Here is a 17,073-nt window from a genome sequence, read left to right on the forward strand (position 1 = left end):
TTACGCAAATTGCAAATTGCATCATGCCCACGAGAGGTTCATCGTAAGCCTACCACAAAATCCATGGAAATAATTTCCCATTTGTTATCAGGTATTTTCAAAGGAGGCAACAATCCACATCGATTCAATTGCTCAACTTTATTGTCTTGGCATTATTAACAATTTCGAACACAAAATTCGACATCGACCTTGGGCTTAGGCCAAAAGAAGGTTCTTTTGACTAGATCCAAAGTTCTTTGTACCCGCAGATGATTGGCACTTGGACCGTCGTGATATTTAAACAAGGTACAAAGACCTTACCCTTTCGAAAAGGCACCCTAGTAGTTTATTACCAAGAGGGGCATTTCCAGTTTGTACTTTATCCTAGACACTTTAGAAGAATTCATCTTTGGGTTAAAGGTCCCTGAGAGAGTCATACATGTCTCAATGGATCTGTATGAAGCAAAGTTGATTCACACTACCAATATCCAGACGCCAGATCTTCCAGTTGTCCCCCTCATAATGAGTGAACAACGTGGAGTCTTCTAGGCACCATGCTCAGAGGGTTTGTTTCAACCCGTCCTTCCTTTGGCAAGGTCCGCAACAAATGAATATCTCCAGATAACCTAGACAATGAACTCTCACTGAGCTCTCAAGCAGGTACTCTTCTAGCTTCAGTACACCTTGTCCATCACCTTCCAGCAATCTGTGTCCGAGGTTTGAAGAAGCACCCACACTTCTCCTTCTGCCTTCGAAGAAGGCCAATTTCTTCCAATCTTGCATTATCTGAGATAGTTAAAGAGCAGATTCTCTTCACAGCATGCTATAAAGACTCAAAGGAATGACATCAAGTACATACCAGATTGTTGTATTGCTTATGTGCTTGCTTTGAAAGCAAGCCATGCACCTCATCGAGGCACATACCAATAGCTTGTGTAATCATGTACTGTCCCCCTCTGAATTACAACATCCATCTGAACATGAAACCCCAGGGCAGTCCATGGAATCGACCCTCGTGTCAGTATCAACAGCCACACACCTGGAAGATACCAAGCACTCCATGCTGTCCTTCACCTTCACAAAGGTTTTTGACTCCTCGTCGACCCACATCTCAATGTCAAACATCATCTTTGTGGTTTCTAGGTCGACATGTCTGACCTCAGTAACACACGGAGATGTCACCAAGAACAACTCTTCAATTTTCACGTTAGCTTTGTCACCCTGTGAATCTGAGTCGGACTCTTTCCTCTTGTTTTTATGATCTGCCTTCTTCTTTCTGCAATCCTTTGCAAAATGACCTGGCGTGTCACAATAGAAGCACTTCCTTTGCTTCCTCTTGGAAGTGTCCTCATCATCGCATCCTTCTTGGACTTGCCACCGTTAGGCTTGCCCTTCCCTTTGCCAACGTAATCCTTCGCCAACAATGCCTTGTCATCCTTGTCGTTGTTGTAGAGCTTCTCCCTAGCTTCTTCCTTTAGCAATAATGGACCCAACTCCTTAAAAGTTAGAGGTTTGGTCCGCTGTCCTGCTGTCACAGTCATAATGAAGCTTTTGAAACTCCGAGGTAGCCTCCTCAGTACCATCAGGGCCAAATGGCACGAGTCCACCTTTTAACCAACTGATGCCAGTTGATCCCTCACCCCTCAAGTGGTCTTGTATCGAATCTCCCTCATCTATATCCAGGTTGTAGAGCTGATGCTGAAGAAGCAAGATCCGGGATGAGTTATCTGTCTCATACAAATCCTTCAGAATGGTCCATCCCTCTACTGACGTGTCGGCCATTTGGATGTAAGGAAGCATTGTTGGAAATAGAGGATAGAATCACTCACATCTTATCTAGCTCATACAACACTCAGAAAAACTGAAAGAGAGATAGGACAAAACTCAGATATATTCCTCCACAATCGTGGGCAACAAAAGCTCAAAGATGAGCATGTACAAACAGCCCGAGATGCTGTCAATGATGCTGAGCCTATTCCTCTCCCTGTGCGCTTGCTTGTGTGCAAGGTAGTTTGTGCAGGTGATGAGGGATGAAGGGGGGAATGGGGGCTTTTTATAGGAGGGGCTAGGCCCCCTCAAACTGGCCGACCAGGGAGTCGGCTCCCTGCCCACTGCACCGACCTGCCAGCCCACCAACCGACCAGACTGGCCGGCCTTTGCTGGCTGATAAGGCCGGCTTGGGCCAGGCCTATATAAGAGCCCATAAGCAAGGCTTATGGGCTGCTGTTGCAGCTCCCAACGTGCCCGTGTGTAGGTCCAGGAGGTGCCTAGGATGTCGCGCCAGGTTCCCTGCTAGGTAGGTCTGCTGCCTTTTACCTTCCCCTACCCCCTATGGTCTTCTACCCCCTTGTCCCCTCAAATTAGGGGCTCACAGGTGACCTTCTAACAAGCATAGAGTATGCCGTAGTCCCTATGGTCAATGCCAGTGCATGGGCATCTTTGTCTTCCCAAGTTTCGAGCTCCTCTCCATCTACTGGCATGAGTATCTTCCCCTGTTTGTCCACCATATCCTCCGGCTTCGCCTCCACTCCCGTTGTCAATTTCCACAGCTTGTGCGCCACTAAATGACTCAGGATCCTTCCAGGTCGGGTAATTTGTCCCATTTAGTTTTCTAGACTCTCCAAAGTTAGGGATGGCGAAAGAAAGAAATCTAGGGGAGGAGGAAGGGAGCGCAGGGGCTGAAGAGATCGACATCTTTGCTGCTAAACCACACATTACAGTCGAACAAACTCAACCTTCCGTAGACCAGAACTTTGTATGCACCTGATTGAACCAAAGTCACCCTCCTTCTCACAAGGGCATTGCCCTCCAGTCGTGGAAGTCGATTTCCAAGAGCTTTCGAATTAGGGTCGTCCTTCAGCAAGGTCCTTGCTTTCTGGCTCCCACACCTGTGATGCCTCCTACTTGGGCTTTGATACCATGTTAGAAATGGACCAACAGAGGGTACGCACAGCAGAAGACTGATAGAATAGCCTAGGAGCTCACACAGTGTGGTGTGGGGTGTGGAATCACAAACTTCTTAACTTAATGTGCATCACATAGATGTGCAGACTCATCAATAGACAATGAACCGGCTAGATATAGAATTCACCAAAATAATATATTTCCATCCAAAGCTATGGACACAATACAAAAAAGATAGTCTAGAGTCCCACCAATGGTGTGGTCCTTTGATCTTACCACAAGGTACTTCTCCTATCTGCTGGCTATCTCTAGACTCGAGCCTACGTGATCCACCTCGAGCGTCTGTAGACTTTCTATCCACAATGGTTCTCTCTACCTTACTGCCTGTAGATCAGCCTAGGTAGGCAGCCCTTCAAGCTTAGTTTGCAGCTCTTCCTACTCTCTTGGTCCTCCAGGAATAGGCTTCAAGAATGGGTCTTTTGTTGCTCCTTGCTGCTTGTGTTTTGCTGCTCTAGAGAATGTGGAATGAGGGCTTGGAGGCCCTCCTTTTATGAGAGAGAGAGAGAGAGAGAGAGAGAGAGAGAGAGAGAGAAGGTTAGGGTGTGAGGAAATAATGCTCAAATGAAGACATGAAGAAGACTTTCATTCATTCAATGCTCAAATGACTTTCATTCATTCATCAAGTATATCAAGATAGGTGAAGTACATAGCACCTAGTCCATATGGGATAAGTGACAAGTTCCATGATGACACGTGGCACTCACACAAGACTCACACATAGACTAGTACTAGATCACCTAGTCCAACACTTCACACCAACAGACTCTTTGACTATGATATCTCCAACAACCCCCTTCAGAGCAAAGAGTGTGAGACCCAACACACAAAGAGTAGACCGATCCCCCCTCCACTGTAATACTGCAACGAGCAAGTCCAACTATCCAACACCTCCTGTGTGATAGTAACTTCACAGTCAGCTTGCGACCGGCAAGGGCAAACCATCACTCGTCATCCCCCCTTACTCTGAACTGGGTGGTCAATACCATCAACCAAAGTAAAAGACAATACATTCATTTTTGGGGGACAACCCAGGGCAGAGCACCTCTTATTGACTCCAAATACATTCAATTTAGAGGGACAAATCAAGGCTGAGAACCTTTATTTGACTCACATAAACACACATAGCATAGGGGCCTAGAAAGCCCAACCCTGGTCAAAAGGATCCTTGTCGTCAAGAGAGAGGCCATGAACCTCTGCTGTAGTTGCATGTATCTCCTCCGGGGGCTCCTCAAGTTCAGCTTGGTCTTCAGCCAAAAGATTGGCATGATGCTTCTCTTGTTCCTGTGCTTTCTTCTTGAAGCAATGGGCCTCAATGTGTCCTTTCCTCTTGCAAAACCTGCAAATAATGTTCTTGTTGGTCTTAATGCATGATCATCAGGAGAGGCAAGAGCGGCTTTCTTATTGTTGCGAGGGTCCTTCTCAATTAGGAGTGCCACCATATCATCAAACGTGGTAGTGGCAAGACGAAGGACTTCAAGAGTGTGCTCAAAGTGATAAATTCTATGCATACTCTTCATATCTTCATCATCAGGGACACTTTTCAAACTTGAGAGTTGTTGAACCAGAGATTGAAACTGGGCTAGATGATCACTCAACTCATCACTCTCTTCCATTTTGAGATCATAAAATTTGAGCTTCAAAAAGACCTTAGAGTTGGTGATTTTATTCCCAAAGAAGGTCTCGAGGCGACCCCAAATCTGCTTAGCTGTTGACTTGAAATCCACATGATGGATGAGAGAGTCAGCTAAGCAAAGACCAATGAGGGAAATGGCCTTAGCATTCTGTTGCTTCCAAATCCTTTAGTGTTGTTGATCAAATAACTCAACCTAGTCATCCTCACCATCATCCCAAACTCCTTCACGCATAAGGAGAAGCTGCATTTTGGTTTGTAATGTGGGAAAACCTTCCCCCTTAAAAAACTTCTCCACGAGGATAGAACTTGAAGACAAGGAGGTCATGATTGAAAATAGCTTCGTGGGAGCGGACAGCAGCTTGAAATGGATAACCAGCAACTGAGTTGGCTGGTCTAGGTCTTCAAAACACAGCAGCTGGCTCGAGATATTGAAGGCTGCACAGTAGGACAGCTCCGTATTGCTGTAGCAGATCACCAAACCCAAAGTCGCTGAATGAACTGGAAGGAGGGGATAGCTAGAGGCGGAAATGAACAGAGGGTCTTATCGGGTGAAAACAGCAAGGTAAAACAGGGCGAAGTAGAGCAGGGCTGAGGTGGCTGCAGGCTGCAGGAAGAAGGGCTGAAGCAGAATTAGGGTTAGGGCTAGGGTGACATGGCAGCTATGGAAGGTGGCTCGATACCATGTTAGAAACATGGTGGAGAGAGAGAGAGAGAGAGAGAGAGAGAGAGAGAGAAGGTTAGGGTGTGAGGAAATAATGCTCAAATAAAGACATGAAGAAGGCTTTCATTCATTCATCAAATATATCAAAATAAGTGAAGTACAAGCCTTATATAGGCTACTCACTCACACACTAGCACCTAGTGCATATGGGATAAGTGACAAGTCCCATGATGACACGTGGCACTCACACAAGACTCACACACATAGACTAGTACTAGATCACCTAGTACTACACACCAACACTTGACTATGATATCTCCAACATTATAGCCCCCAAGGGGGCTGCTGACAAAACCGATCAGCCTGGGTGAATCTGGCATACCAGATTGGCCGACCTAGTCTGTCAATGACTGACTTGGTTGGCTGGTCCAACCAGCCCGATAAGAGGGCCTTTGGCATGCCCTTTTGGGCTTCTGCCTTTGCCCCTTCCTACGCATATTGCAGGCCTTATGCCTGCCCCTTTATTGCGCCAAGCAGGCCGCCATAGCCAGAGGCTGTTCCGTCCTTCTGTCAGGCCTGATGCATGTCCTGAGCCTGCCCATATCCTCTGCCAGACAGTTCGCCACGTAGCTGCCTCCAGCCTGCTCATCTGCTGCCTCTTTTGCAGGTCCATGGCCTGCCCTTTGCCTTGACAGCTGCCCACATGGCAGCTCCTGTGCTGCCCATGGGGCAGCCCCAATATCTCTTGGTCTACCTCCCCCATGCTCTCCTCATATGGGGGACTTACAAATGGGGAGGTGACCTTTCCAACATGGCCATCTCCGGAGATCGTTATGTATGGTCAGATCATGGATTGCCCCCAACTCAAGTAGGTGTCGCCTTATCGCGTGTGTGCGTTTGCTGAGTGCCTCACTATTCCAAGCTCTGCTGCGTCTAGCTCCGGTACTATGAGGCAATGGCCGCAAAGTCAAGCAAGCCCACCTATCTACTGAGTGTGCATTGAAGTCACCAAGAAGGAGGGTATCTCCTTGTTGGGAGCACTCCGTGATGTCATCATGTATCTGTAGTGAGCTAATGTGCATAAGATGATGCATCTAGGGGGAAATAACACACCGCAATGAAGATCAGTTGTGTTTCCTACTACCTCCGTGGCACTTCTAGATCCTTGAGCCTGTGTGCTCCTCAATGAGCTGCTCTAAACCTTAGTCTGTGCCATGATCCCTGCTCCTTGCTGCCCTGGAAGACAGCCAAGGGTACAGCCCCTTGCTGAGCTAAGTATGCAGCCCCTCAGTCTCCAATTGACCTCTTGGATGTAGGCCCCAATGGTGCTGCTCTGCTGCTCCTTTTTTCTTCTTGAAGTGCTGCCTGAGTGGATGTGGAGTGAGGCCCAAAGGCCTCCTTTTACAGGGGATGGATACCCCCAAATCAACTGACTGAGTAGGGTCTTTCTGGCTGACCTAGCAGCCTCAAGAATTGACCCACCCGTCTGTTAGAATTATTGTTATAATTTAGCAGTGACCAATGTAATGCAATAAGTAGGTTAGGGGCACTTTTCCCTCATTTAGAGGTTTTTCCCCCTAACCACAATTAGTTCACTAACTACGGCTAGTGAAGGATAAGGTTTTGTCACTTAGACAAAACCTATCACTCTCTTCAGTTGTAACACTCTTTTATTGCAACTATCGATTTCAGCTCTCACTCTCCTGCTCTCACACTTTGCTCTCTCCCTTCCACTCACATTTGGTATCAGAGCAGGCTTAGCTCTCGGACGTGCTCCCAGCCCGTACAGCTCCCGTACCATTCCGTACAGCTGCATGTGAACAAGTCCGTACAGCCATTATTGGAGGTTCCGTACGTCCATACCAGCTCGTCGTCAGCTCGTACAGTTTGCCGTACAGCCCCAGTCCGTACAGCAGCCGTACGCTTATCCGTACATGCTACTGTGCCGTCCGTACGCTTGTCCGTACTTGCTACAGCGTCGTCCGTACGCTTGTTCGTACCTGCTATAGCGCCGTCCGTACATACGTACAGATTTGAAGCGGCGTTCGTACACTGCGCCGTCCGTACTCTGTATTGCAGAGTAGCGCCGTCCATACAGCCCATGCCGTCAGATCTGTACATCTCGTACTGTCAAGTCCGTACAGTCTAACTGTACATTCCGTACAGTTCTGTACTTTTGTACGGAATGTGTCATTCGAGGCAAAAATTTGATGTGCAGGCCATTTTGTGGGCAAATTTGGACACATTTTCTATATTGGGAATTTTGTCCAATTTGGGGCTTTTGCATTTGTTGGAGAGATTGCAAAAATTTGGGGCGGGCTTTTGCAGGCAGAGAGCAATTTGTGTAACATTTGGGGCTTTCAGACCATTTGCCCCTTTCTGGTTGCAATTTCAAGCCACAAATTGGGGCTTTTGTGTTGGGAGAGCAATTTTGCAGGTTTCAGTTCACACTGCCTTTCTATGAGTGTTTTGAAGCACTTTTGGTAGGTTTTGGGAGAGATTGGATGCTCTGGCAGTTTTCTGACAGAGACATTACAGAGATTTGAGTTGCATTTTTTAGCCAGTGTTTGGCTGTATTTTTTGGGAATTGTGCACTCCATTTCCAGTAAGGGAATTCAGATTTGCATTTGCTGTATTTTCTTTCTCAGACATGGCCCAACAAAATCAGAATGATTTTCAGTTCAGTGGTCTCTCACAAGAGGATAAGCTGGATGGTACCAACTACTCCCTCTGGAGTTTTATGGTACGCAATATTCTGATTTCCCGTAATTTGTGGGACTATGTAAATGGGGATGAGATCCGGCCAGCAAATGTAATACCCCTCCCGAGCAAGGAGGAGGCAGAGGTCGTGCACAGGGTACAGCTGCAGCACAAGTTATTGGTGCAGTTATACCTACCACTCCAGAGCAAAAGAGATGGGATTCACGTGATGCTTTAGCTTTGTCATATATATTTCTCTTTCAGTAAAAAGATTCATCATTCCGCATATCCGGTCGTGTAAGACCTCAAAGGCAGCATGGGATATTTTGGAGAGCATGTATGCAGCTCGGAATGATGCCAGGGTGTCTTTTTTGAAAAGAGAATTGTCTCATACACATATGGAAGAGGGTGACTCCATGTCAGTGCACCTCACAAAGCTACAGGATTTACGAGAGCAATTGCTGAATATTGATGAGATCATTCCTGATTCAGAGATGATGACCACTACTCTGAATTCTCTTCCTGAGTCTTATCTCAGCTTTCATACCTCGCTGAATTTGTCGTTGAGGGGGGGTGCAAATCCTCTCAATTTTCATGAGTTGATAGGACTTCTGTTGCAGGAAGAGCAGACCAGGAAAAACATGGGTTCACGAGCAGGTGAACATGCCATGCTTTCAAAATTCAAGCCTAAAGTAAAGGGACAGGCAAAGACTTCAGCAAATCAGCCTTCCAGTGGTTCAGGACAGCCTTGTCAAAAGGCTAAGGGTGATGCAGGTAAACCCAAGAAGAAGGGAATATGTCATTACTGCAAAAAGCCAGGTCACTACATTGGAGAATGCAAGAAAAGGCTTACAAAAGAAAAGAAAAACAGCTCCGGTATGGCTGTTTCAGATTCAGCTCCTCATGCATCTGACAATGAGCAAGCTACAGCCAACTTTGTGGAGCACGACTATGCCTTCTTGTCTTGCATTTCAGACTCTCAGTTGGCTGCTCCGGATACTACAGCCACTTGTAATGATGACTCTTATGCTTTTCTGACATGCAGTTATGATTCTTCCAAGGATGCATCAGCTTTCAATGTCAATGAGACACAAAATACATGGTATTTTGATAGCGGTGCCTCAAAGCATATCACTTCCAGGAAGTGTCTTTTCACATCTCTGCATCCACCTCCCGTTGGTAAAAAGGTCACATGTGCCAACAACTCCTCCTATTCAGTTCGTGGTACAGGAGAAGTTGAACTTACAGCCATTGATGGCTCAACATTCAAAATTTTTGATGTCTTGTATGTGCCTGGTATCACAAAAAATCTACTTTCAGTGTCCACTCTTAACAGAGCTGGATTTCAGGTCATTTTGAAGATGACAAGTGTGCAGTCCATGACAGAGAAAATGACTATGCCTTGAGATTGTCTGGCACTTTGTTACGTGGTCTTTTTCAGCTTGACATGTATGAGAAAAGACCAGCACATGCTCTTGCAGTTTCCACTCCTACTGCTGCTATGCAGACTGCGGAGTTATGGCATGCCAGATATGGACACATGCATTATGGCAGCTTGATGACGCTTCAAAAACATGCTATGGTTGATGCATTGCCTCCTCTTGAAACACCTCCTTCACATGCCTGTGAAGGGTGCATTCTTGGTAAAATGCACAGATTTCCTTTCAAGAAGGATGGATCAGTAAAAGCTGTTCGAAAATTACAGCTTATCCATAGTGATGTCTGTGGTCCCATGAGGACTCCATCATTGGGTGGTCATCTTTACTTTGTCACTTTTATAGATGACGACTCCAACTACACTTGGGTTTATGGGCTGAAACGCAAATCAAAAGTGTTTATGGTTTTCAAACACTTTATAGCCATGGTTGAGAATGAATCAGGACTCAAGATACAAACATTACGCACAAATAGAGGGGGGGAGTATTTGTCTGCAGATTTTGATGCATTTTTGAAAGACAAGGGCATTGCACATCAGCTTACTGTGAGGCTAACTCCTCAGCAAAATGGCAAAGCTGAGAGGAAAAATCGTACTCTTATGGAGATGGATAGATGCATGTTAAAAAGCAAAAAATTGCCTCACAAATTTTGGCTTGAAGGTCTCATGTGTGCCAATTATGTTTTGAATCGGGCTCCCACAAAAGCTTTGAAGACCAAGACTCCCTATGAAGTTTGGCAAGGGAGAAAGCCTTCTGTGGATCATTTTCGAGTTTTTGGATGCCTTGCATATGCTCATGGGCCTGTTGAGTTTTGGCATAAGTTGTCTGATAAGGCAATCAAATGCATTTTTGTTGGGTACAGTGCAGAGAGCAAGGGCTACCGTCTCTACAATCCTGTCACACGCAAGATTATTGTCAGTAGAGATGTTATTTTTTCAGAAAATTCAGTTCCCACTCAAGCTGAATTTGATTTGCCTACTTCTTCCGATGATGTCTTTGAGGGATTACTATCCATTGCCTTGGGTTCCCCTGTTGATATATCTGATGCAAATCAAAATTTTCAGATACCTCCACACAGGATGTCTTACCACCTCCACAAGCAGTGGAAGAGGTTGTTCAGCAAGAAATTGCAGATATACACGCAGCAAAAACAGTCCCAAATTGGCTGTTACAAACTCTCAGGGAGAGTAAAATTGATGCTCCATTTGCTGGCAGAACTCCGAGTGCAGTAAGGCATGGGGGGGGAGCTCTTTCAGTTGAATCAGCTTATGCAGGTACTCTTCTTGATGAGGAGGAACTTGAGACATTTGAAGAGGCACATGATAATGTGCATTGGATGAATGCCATGCACGATGAATTGCAGTCCATTCAGAAAAATCAGACATGGGAAGTTGTCGATTTGCCACCAAGTAAACATGCCATAGGTACACGGTGGGTTTTCAAGGTTAAAAGAAAGCCAGATGGGACCATTGATAGGTACAAGGCAAGGCTGGTTGCATAAGGATATGCTTAGAAAAAGGGCATAGACTATGAGGAGACCTTTGCTCCTACATCCAGAATGACAACCTCCTTTCAGTCTCAAAGCCTTCCCAAACTAGGCAACTCCTGTGTCCTGCAGATCTGCCTCTGTTCTAGGCTCTTGCAGCCTCTAGATCCTCTCCAAACCCTTCATCCTGGCTGCTGTACAGCTCCGTACTGGCATGTACTGATGCTGACAGCAGCTGCCAGCTCATCGCATTGATCCATGCTCTATTCCCTGCGCAATCAGGACCTCTCCAATTGCAGACAGCCACGTGGCACCTTCATACTGTTGTCTCTCAACTGCCAAGTAACTCTTTGAACATGCTGCCCACATGGCAGCCCATGTGCTGCCCATGTGGCAGCTTCATCTCTTCATGATTTGCTGTGTGTATGCTGCCCACATGGGAGTCAAAAGTCCTGCCCATGTGGCAGCCATGTCATCATATGGTTCACCCCCCCTTGCTCTCCTCATATGGGGGCTTACAGATGGGGAGGTGACCACACCACTTCCAACACTCCATATAGGCAATTACTGTGCTTTTAGCCCTTTGGCCCTCTTGTAGGCTGCTCAGCCCTTGCCATGTGCTTTCTCCCTAGAATTCGGCACTCCATATTTGCTTTTCTCTTGTTGGACATGCTTTTTGTGCTTTTCTCAAATTTTGGGACTTTTCGGCGTTCGCACTCTCCAAGATCCTACCACAAATAAGACACACTTTCACCCATTAGGAGTTAGCTAATGCATGCATTCTAATGCTCTAGACTAATCCAGTTTTTGGAGTGTCCTTAACATGCACATGAACAACTTTTCTCCTTTTGACACAAGTCAACATTCTTTGGCCCAAATCAAAATTCTTTGACCGAGTCAAAATTATTTTTCTTTTTTTTCTTGGAAAATACCATCTCGTGCTAGGAGCTCTTATAGCATCATGTTTTAATTGCTTAAAACATGCGTCAGGCTCGTTTGTCCAACACATAATGCGTCAGGCTTGTTTCTCCATCTCTTTAGACAAGTCTGATGGGGGTAATGCTACCTTAGTGAATTCGAGATATGAGTCTGGAAGAAATTCATAAATCCTAGAAAGGATTTGACCTTGGTAATCGTTCTCAAAATAGGCCACTCAGACCTTTTTGATTTTCTCATAATTAATACGGACATCATTTATTGAAATGACATGTCTAAGGTATGTGAGTTCTTGTTTCAAGAATTTACATTTCTCACATTTTCTTTCCTTATCATAGAGCTTCTCTTTTCTAAGCATGGATGGCACTATTCCCACCCTAAAAGTAGTCCAAACGCAATTGACATAACATAATAAAGATTAGCAGGCGACTCATCTTCCAACCATCCCTAGGCACGTGGGCTAGAGATCAAACTCTCACAAGGCTATATCTTTGCCATCCCATACCTATGAAACCATCCACAAGGAACCTTCAGCATAGTATCTCGTGATTCGTCATGTAGAAGGCAGGAGTCTAGACTCAAAATCCAAACCAGGCCATCCTGTGGTGTGTCCATATTGAATACCAACACAATAGCCTCAGTACTCTTATATAGAAGAGCATCCCGCTTTATGGAAAGCGTCTTGGCTATATATCGTGAACTGGCCCTTTGCTAGTGTTTGATTCCTCTAGTCCCATGTCGCCCAGGGTCCCTTAGCCGTGTTGGATTAAGTCCACTAATTCCCCCCCCAAAAAAAAGTCCACCTAATTCAGGATTAGCATCTAACCTTCTTCTCCCCCCCCCCCCCCCCCCTTGTTTTAAGTGTTTACTTTTACAAAAAATTGGGAAAGTTCTTCTGTAAACTAGTAATTGACTCCCAAGTTGTGTCCTCCTCAAACCTATCCTTCCACTTAACTTTGAACTCTTAAATTGACTTATTCCTAAGTTCCCTTTCCTTGAAATTGATGACTCTTTCAGGTTCATGTGGGACATCGGTCAACCTTCAACTTCTACAAATTCTTGGGGCGAAACAAGACTATCTCTAGCCCCCATCACCTCTTTCAGTCTACTGACATGAAAAATCGGGTGAACTTTTACATGTGGAGGCAGTTCTACTTTATATGTAAACTCATTATCTTTCTCAAGATTAAGAAGGGTCTAGGGGATGACTTTTCTACCAACCCCATTTGTACCACTTTTGAATCCTTTCCTATTCGCAAGTATACACGCATTCCCTCGGAAAACTCTTGGGGTGAACGTCTTCTAGCTCTATTCTGAGCACTCCTAATAGATTCTCGTGCAATCACTAACTTGTCTCGCATGTCTTGCAAGTAAGCTTTAGTTACATCTAGCTGAATACCCTTCAATCCGTACATAAGCATAACAGACTGAAACCAGTAGCCATATGCTTAGCACTATTGTACAATGTCACCGGGATGTGAATTTCTGAACCTTAGCTTCCAAAATTCTCTATCAGATAGTTTGCATGGAGAGTCAGCTAGAGTATCCTCAAGAGGGAAGCAAAGGTTTGGCACTAGTGACAGCCTGTGAGGGTTGTGTGGCTGAGTTGGGCTGCTAGTAACAGCTCCACACTATGTGCAAACCTTGTGTCTGAGGGATTGATGCTTGGGCAGCCACGAGGAGGGTGATTCTTCCTTGTAGGTGTTGATCGGATTTTGGAACAGTTGGCCATGGATTATGCACTAGGTCTTGGATGCCTTTTTGAGCCAAGGATTGGCTGAGTAATAGGTTGCTTGTGCCTGCCAGTGTTGAGATTCAGGTGGGCTGTGAAGAGACATGGTAGCTAGCTAGGAACGGAATGGAAATATGGAAAGCATAATGAAAGGCAAAATGGAAAGGAAGGAAAGTACAAGTGCAAGGCAATAACCAAAATACTCACAATGTATTGATAGCTTGATGTTGATTGATATATTAGACAATAGACAAGTACAACACTATATAGTGTGCCACTAGACTCTAGAAAGTCACAATGTCTATGGGATATCTCCCAATATGACACGTGGCATGTCTAGGACTCACTAGACTATAAAACCACTAGTACACTCATTTTTGACTCACTTTGGCTTCATACTCCAACACCCCCCCATGAAGGCAAGGTGAGAGACTACTGGAATGGAACCAAGAACAGAACATGACAATGATGGTCTAAGGTGAGGGACTATTGGAATGGAACCAAGAACAGAACATGACAATGACGATCATTAAACTGTGCACCCTATGTAACTAAGAGGCTAAAGTCTGAGCGTGTTCAGAGGTTGATCCAAGCACTCTCATGGCTTGAGACTCAACATGCTCAGAGGCTCACGTTATAGCATGGCTACATGACCAGCTCATAGGTCTAGGAATACACCAACATCTTGGAACTTGGCCAGGCCTGATAACGAGACCTATCAAAGCCAATACATGGCTCCCACAATACATCCCCCTCTAAACCTATCAAAGCCAATACATGGCTCCCACAGTACATCCTCCCTAGGCTTCATAACAGGACATGTTAGGAAGCCACATACCAAAATAGGAAAACCAATACATCTTTTTAGGAGGACTATCCAAGGGAGAGGACCTTTAGACTCAATGACCAAACACTCAGTTACATATCATTTTAGGAGGACTACCCAGGGCAGAGGACCCCAAAATACATCAAGTTGTAGGAATAATAAAAAATAGTTCTCTTAGGAGTAAGAGATGTCCTCTAAGTAGCCACTGCACATGTGTGCACATCCCTGCGAGTCGATGACGATGTCGATGAAGCACTAGGCATGGATGCCCCAAAATATGTGTCGGTGAAGTCCATGGGGTAGCTACATGGAGCGGTCATGGCATGACTCTCAAGATAGAAGATGGAGAGTCACCTAAACTTATTGATGTAGAGGTCGGAGGTGCCACAAGGACTAGTAGAGTCACTCAATGTGCAAGCCTAGCACCACGGGCAATCATAGAAGTAATCGGAGAAGTCGGGAAGTAACCGTACCTCACATCAAGATCATTTTTCTTTATCTTCTTGCTGCAAATTAGTGTGGAGTCTACACACCGTTATAGAAGGCAGATGAGGTGTGCAATGTGGCAGCTCGAATGGTGAGAAGATAGAGCTTCGTGGGCAATAGGAGAAGCGTGAGCAGTAGGAGCAGCAGCGTTGGCAGCTAGAAGCAGCGTGGGCAGAGAGGATAGCTACGTGGGTAGCAAGAGAAGCTGCGTGGGCAGCTATATCTTAGCTTCGTGGGCACCAACTAGAGCAAAAAAAGATGGAGGTGGAGATCAAGCTAGTGACAGTAGGCTGGAAACTATCATCCCGTGAACTCAAGAACAAAATCCACGCGCATGAATAATTTTCGTCACTTTTTGCAAGAGCTATATCTTTTCATAGAAAACTTGGATTGCAATGATGTAAAAACGAAAATTGTAGTACTCAAGGTCCTCTACAACTTTCTTGAAGACACAAAGTCGTGATCCTGCTTCCAGATCCAGATAGAAGCGTCACATCGTCCGCACGTCACAGAGAGAGCAACAGAAACAGCACCACTCCAGGACGTCTTTGTAGCTGAAGGAAGGAGAAGAGCTCACCAAGGGAATGGAAGAGAGGTGGCAGAAGCTCAAGTTGGAGAAGACAACGTTGAAGGAGGATCTCAATGTTAATGAAGCCTTCAATGGAGAGGAGTAGGGAAGGGGAACTCGTCCAAAAGAAGAGAGGGCAGCTTCTCTTTCCGGCCACCCTCTACCTCATGGAGAAGCAAGGAGGAAGGGAAGGGCTAGGAAGGAAGGCTCTGATACCATATGAAGAGACATGGTAGCTAGCTAGGAACGGAATGGAAATATGGAAAGCATAATGAAAGGCAAAATGGAAAGGAAGGAAAGTATAAGTGTAAGGCAATAACCAAAATACTCACAATGTATTGATAGCTTGATGTTGACTGATATATTAGACAATGGACAAGTACAACACTATATAGTGTGGCACTAGACTCTAGAAAGTCACAATGTCTATGGGATATCTCCCAATATGACATGTGGCATGTCTAGGACTCACTAGAGTATAAAACCACTAGTATACTCATTTTTGACTCACTTTGGCTTCATATTCCAACAGGTTGTGTTTGGACAGGTGCAAGGGCATTTAGCCTTGCTGTAATTTTTGCCATCTGAATAAAGAAGTAAAGAAATACCGAAAGGGGCACCAAGTTTGGGGCCAATCATGCGTCTTTTTTATTGTGGTTTCCGTATTCTCTTGAGTTGCTGAAATTGTTCTTTAAGTGGCTGTAATAATGGTATTTGCTAGTTAATAATTTTTTGCCGCCCCTATGGTTTTCCAGAAGGCTGTTTTCAGTGGTTCCATTGCCGGGATGTCACCATCGGTGAGCCTGTAGTTGTTGCTGGGACAAACATTTGCTGGAAATTGATTGCAGGAAGAGAATTCAGCTAAGATGTTGTGCAGTGAATGTGCCGGAGGATATGCCGTATGAGGAAGAGAAGATTTGGAGGAACAGGATGAGATCTGAGATCTGGGTTCTAGAACAGGTATTTGCACATAGGAAAAGAAAAGTTAAGACGTAGAGTTTCCCGTCGCTATCTGAGGATATTTGATGCGAAGTGGATGGAGTAGGGTGACTGGCAGATTCACCTCAGTGTTGCAGCTCTACTTTTCAGTTTGAGCCGACTACGGTTGGGCTCTTTCAGCAGAGCAAAGGAGTCTGGAGCATTGCCTGATGCTCAAGAGGGAGGTCACACCTCTACTCCCTCAGTTCAGGCAGCTCAATTATCGAGCAGTCGCTTGGTAATACTATATGTCTCACATGAGGTATCGCTTTTGCTGACGGTATATCTGCCATGGGACTTCTATGATCAGTGTGCCAGTCATTGCAAGATTGTTTATGCATCGGTGTATGGTTTGTATCTCGAGCTCTATAGGATCATATATGCAATGTTGGTTATGCATTGCTCATTTTGCAATGTTAGTTATGCATTGCTCGTTTTGCAATGTTTGTTATGCATTGCTCGTTCTGCAATGGTAGTTATGCAATGCTAGTTCTGCAATGTTGGTTATGCATTGCTAGTTTTGCAATATTAGTTATGCGTTGCTCGTTTTGCAATGCTATTTGTACAGTGCATGTTTTTTATGGCACTTCATGCCAGCGTTATTCTTTCTTTTGTTCATGTACTGCAGTTTTTGTGGTGGAATATGGTTTGCTATCCTAGGCCTGCAAATCATATATGCAACACGAGT

At 45.2% G+C, this 17,073-nt stretch overlaps 1 protein-coding gene across 2 annotated transcripts in view; it reads left to right on the forward strand.

Annotated features, from left to right (window-relative positions):
* The window catches only part of LOC147891632 (pentatricopeptide repeat-containing protein At1g07590, mitochondrial-like), a 34,559-nt gene that overhangs the window by 11,706 nt on the left and 5,780 nt on the right, over nt 1-17,073 (forward strand). The gene's annotated exons all lie outside the window — the stretch shown is intronic.

This window comes from Dipteris shenzhenensis, chromosome 17 (genome assembly GCF_047967505.1).
Source record: "Dipteris shenzhenensis isolate YYH24624 ecotype China chromosome 17, Dip_SZ_1.0, whole genome shotgun sequence".
NCBI lineage: Eukaryota > Viridiplantae > Streptophyta > Polypodiopsida > Gleicheniales > Dipteridaceae > Dipteris > Dipteris shenzhenensis.